The 5,034-nt window shown below is 35.5% G+C and overlaps 1 long non-coding RNA gene across 1 annotated transcript; it reads right to left on the bottom strand.

Moving 5' to 3' along the window:
• Window positions 1-63: 63 nt before the first annotated feature.
• On the bottom strand, window positions 64-4,639 carry LOC127851582 (uncharacterized). The gene is made up of 3 exons (XR_008035830.1): window positions 4,521-4,639; window positions 3,362-3,432; window positions 64-463 (listed from the first exon to the last, which is right to left on the bottom strand). It is a non-coding gene; the product is annotated as an uncharacterized LOC127851582 (long non-coding RNA).
• Window positions 4,640-5,034: the final 395 nt, after the last annotated feature.

The raw sequence follows: 5,034 nt of genomic DNA, 5'->3' as shown, positions 1-5,034 counted from the left end.
CTGCATGTTATAATGTCTATATTATCATTATAAGTATGATAACACATTAAAACATAGGGCAAGCTCAGAATTGGGCATGTACAATTTAAGAGTAAGCTGATCTTGCTCAACTTCACATAGCGATATAACATCATACTTTCTCTAGAAGTACATGTATATAGATAATGTAACTAGTACGTTTATAATAATAATATGTTACATTGATATACATTATATTTTCAGAACACAACATTTTCCCGGTCGTTGCGATTGCAACTACAAATCGAAGCCTCTGAAAGGAAAATGTCTTTAAGTCATGAAAAGCTGGGTAACAGAGTGCCATATAGATAAAAATGTTTAATTTAATATCAATCATGCATCGAAAATAAAAATCTGTCTTCAAATACTACAAATTGCAAACCGCTTGGGATACACTCACCTTACCTCAATTAATCGAGTCTGTCAGTTTTGTTCTGGCATCTACCTGATAACAGATTTTCAAACCTATTATTATTAATATTTTGTTGATATTCTGAACTATTTTATTTAACATCCGCTTTATACATTTGTGTTGCAAAGTTATAGTCCTTAAATGCATTTGTCTTCTGTGGAATATCAAAGTGAATGAGTAAGTAACGTTACACATTCATTGGAATTCTACTTATAGACCGAACTAAAGCATATTTCGTTAAGTGTGGGATACTCAATTGATCTTTATAAAGTGTTGAGGCATTATGTAGATTGTACTCATGTATGCCTTATTAGTATTATTAGTTACACCATAAGTAACTGACGGTGTGTGGAATATACACCCTCAGTAATGTCATACCATACAAATGCGAAGCTCGAGTCCCATACACCGTCAGTTACGAACGCTGTAAGGATTATATCTCAATCGACTACTCTATTACTCAGTTGGTATGGAAAAAACTCGGGGTGTATGGAAAATACTCCATGGGCACGTGACCGCACTAAACCAATCGGATAAGGTCATTTTTGTAGGAGGTGAGATATACAGGATTTTCTGTTCAATTACGCAGTAAATCAATTAAAAAACAAAAAAACAACAACAACAACAACACACGATAAACAAAAGTTAATATTTAATTTGCCATGAAGGAAGGATTATGTGATCAACACGTGATCAAGCTAGTGTATTAAACACTGACATCAGAAATTGTAATTTAAAATTGTATAAGTAAAATTTACACTAATCATACATGGTTTAAAAGTGTTTTTAATACGCATTTGAATTAAGACAAAAAAGATAAACAAATGATATTAATATTTTATGTTTAAGTTCATGGATCGAGCTTCGCGATTTTTATAACGTCTGCTATGTACACGGCACAAATATCAATGACGATTCCAACCACAGGTGGTTAGCGTGTGGCTATGATATCAATTGGTAAAAACATCATGTTGAATAAAAAATAATCAAATTATAACGAAAAATCAACCTCTCTAAAATAAACTATATAATTGTATTTACGACAAGTTATTCAACACAAAATGACATGAAAACAGGTTGCATCCTTTGAACAGCAATTACTTCATCAATTATGCAGCGATTTCCACGAACTCGGTCTTATAAACGCAGAAATGAATTTCCTTTCTGGAAATGTACATATCTTGCAATATTTTTTTTACAGATGCTGGGTCAAATTTTACAAAATAACACGTCATTTAATAGAAAATTCATTGACGTATATTTGAGTATTATATACTTAATGGCTTTGTAAAAAGTTAAAAAAAATCCTGCCCTATTCCTGCCCGAAAACAATACACATGTAATAACGCACACAACTTTCATAAGTCACAAAAAATTCAAACCTCGGTACAAATGTATAACGTTATTTTAATAAATCTCATTATATAATATATTAAAAGTACGTTCATATATCAAATATAAAAACTTTTTCGCAAGTGCTCTTAGTCAAATATCCCTGAAACCCGTTGTGCAAATGTGTTTACCAATTTAACATTTTGATGCGCACATACAGGTACTATTTGTTTACATAAAATCTAATGGATAACTTGCAATATTTAATCTATACGCCAATGCTTGACATGTTTAGGTTTAACTGACAATAGTACAGATAACCACAATAGTATTCCATTCAATGTGATAAATAAGCATCGTAAGCTCCAGTAAGCGAAGGCAAGCAAGCATATTCTATACCTGTATGCCCGTCTTTCGCACATTTATTAAGTCCTTTAATCATCATCTCTGTAAAAGGTTTACTGACTGCTTATGCCACCTTTAGTGTATATGAATGTAAAAGGTAGGGTTGTGGGTCGGGATCAAATGTTAACGTTTTTAAGGTGGTGGCATAATAATCAATTGTAAAATGTCGAAACCATAGAGGTGTTATCACTACCCTCACTGTATTTGATGTCGAACATTTGTGATTACCATTATGATCTGAATATAAAAACTCCACTCAGAGGTTACTTCCCCTATTACGTAAAATGTTAATAATTTATCTCTGCTCGGAGGTTTCAACTTTTATAACGAAACATAATTAAATTACGCTGCATGCGGTTAGTACTCTATTACAAGTAAAAATGGTTTGATTTGTTTTAATCGTAATTTTGTTAACATTGCAAATGCTTGACAAACTCATTTCGTGGTATATATAAAATGGCGAGATATTCGGCCCGTCCAAACATCTGCCGGTTCAAGACGTCTGCAGCGTTCATGTCGGAGTACAGGAATTGTGGGTAACGCGTCCCAAACCTATTATTATAAATATTTTGTTGATATGGTCCCAATCACAGCCCATGCCAAATGCGTCATGCTCCAATACAACCATGTGACCGACGTCGCTGTCACAGCCGTTATAAAGCTGGTTGATGAAGAATGTCCGCTCGAGATTCTGGCCGGCGTTGTGCCCTTGACATTTAGAAGTAATTACGCGACTTGCATTTTACATACGAAATATTTTTACATTGGCTTAAAGTAAATTTCATCGACGAATAACATAACCAATCAGAATAGTGTGTTCGTGTGTTCAGTTTGTTTGAGCTCTATTTGGTTTTGGCTGTTTATTCACACAGTTAACGCCCAATCTTAACACGGGTTAAGCTGACGTAACGTACACAATTGATACATTTTGCTAATTTTGGCCTTAAATATAAACACACGTGTAGAGGATACATTGCAACCCGGATTTCTGGGTTCGATCCTTTCTCGCGGAAGGTTATCCTGATCTTTATAAAATACCAACTACTTTATATATACTTCCTCTTCTTGTCTAAATGACTCTAAAAGATCTCTATAATCCATAGACGTTCAATGCAATTGATATTGAGATAATTTTAAAGAAATGAATTTACATTTAGAAATGTGTATCCTTTACTTTAAGTAAAGTATACTTACCTTGAATGTAGAAGAAATTGTAGGTAATGGTTGACGTCAAATCGGACCAACTGGACGCCTCCTTGCGCGACCTGTCGAACCAGGACATGTAACTACTTCCGACACACAAAATGTTTTAAGACTATTTTGCGTACCAGAACAAAAACATTCTATATCACTACGCATGGTTACATTCGTTAGATTTTAAGCGCTTTTAAAAAATTAATTAAAATCATTGTTAAGGTTATAAGATCTATTTATGCTAAATGTCACGTTGGAAAAAGATCAATGGGATATATAGAATACTAGGATAAGCGTTGAATAGAGAGAAGTTTATGTTGCTCGGCTCAATCACCGAAAGCGCTCGCAAAGGCTCGCGCTCCCGGTGTTCTAAGCCTCGCAACATAAACTTCTCTCTATTCAACGCTAATCCTAGTATTCTCTATATACAGAGCGATGATTGTGCGGAAGAAATGGATAGTGGTTTATGATTGAAGTTTCCTTTTCCAGCGTATTTCTTGTGTTGCTTCAACGAATGACAATTGCCTTGGTGACTTTCTTTTTTTCTCATGATAGTTTAAGCTTGATCTTACGCCTTATTTTGAGTACGTTGCGATTTTATTGCATGAATATAAATTATACAAAAGCTACATAATTTTAAAAAGGACTTTAACTAACGAATGAACATACTAACACAACCGTAACAAGAGATGTGTTTGTCAGAAACACAATGCCCCCTTCTGCGCCGCTTTGAAGCCATATATTTGACCTTTGACCTTGAAAGATGACCTTTACCATGACCTTTCACCACGCAAAATGTGCAATTCTATGAGATACACATGCATGCCAAATCTCAAGTTGCTACCTTCAATATTACAAAAGTTATGACCAAGGTTAAAGTTTTCGGATGGACGGACTGACTGACTGACGGACAGACTGACTGACGGACAGAGAAACGGACGGACTGACAGACAGTTCAAAAACTATATGCCACCCTTCAGGGACATAAAAACAAACGACAGACGGATATAACCATAAAAGGAACACAAATAGACAAACTACCAAATTTTAAACACAAGAGACGATCGATTGAAGGGGCGAAATCGAAAAAAAAAACACGATAAAATGAATGAGCGATTAAAAAACTTATTAATGAAGCTGCATGGAGAATTCGTGCTACCATTTGTCCACGCTTTATAGACATCCGCGCCATTTCCGAAAGTCGTTCTGAATATCATTTTCCATCTGGTCTCCTCGAGCGCGCCAACAGTCTGCTAGTACTGGATGGACGGTCTGGGGCTGTAGTTATAAATTTATTAGGAGCATAAAAAAGTAGTATAAAAAGTCATGACCTAAATTTTCTAGACAAGAATCCAGAGATCGACAATACGATAGTGCGATAGTACCATTACGACAATGCGATAAAACGATGGCGACAATTCGATAGTACGATGGCGATAATGCGATAGTACGATTGCGACAACGCGATAGTACGATGGCGACAATACGACAACGCGATAGCGATAATGCGATAGTACGATTGCGACAACGCGATAGTACGATGGCGACAATACGACAACGCGATAGTTCGATGGCGACAATAAGATAATACGATGACGACAGTGTGACAATACGATGGCGACAGTGCGCTAGTACGATGGCGACAATGCGAAACTGAGATAATACGATGACGA

Source organism: Dreissena polymorpha, chromosome 11 (assembly GCF_020536995.1).
Source record: "Dreissena polymorpha isolate Duluth1 chromosome 11, UMN_Dpol_1.0, whole genome shotgun sequence".
NCBI classification, from domain to species: Eukaryota; Metazoa; Mollusca; class Bivalvia; order Myida; family Dreissenidae; genus Dreissena; species Dreissena polymorpha.
Note: the sequence above shows the minus strand (reverse complement) of the source record. Positions and strands in the feature narration are given on the sequence as shown.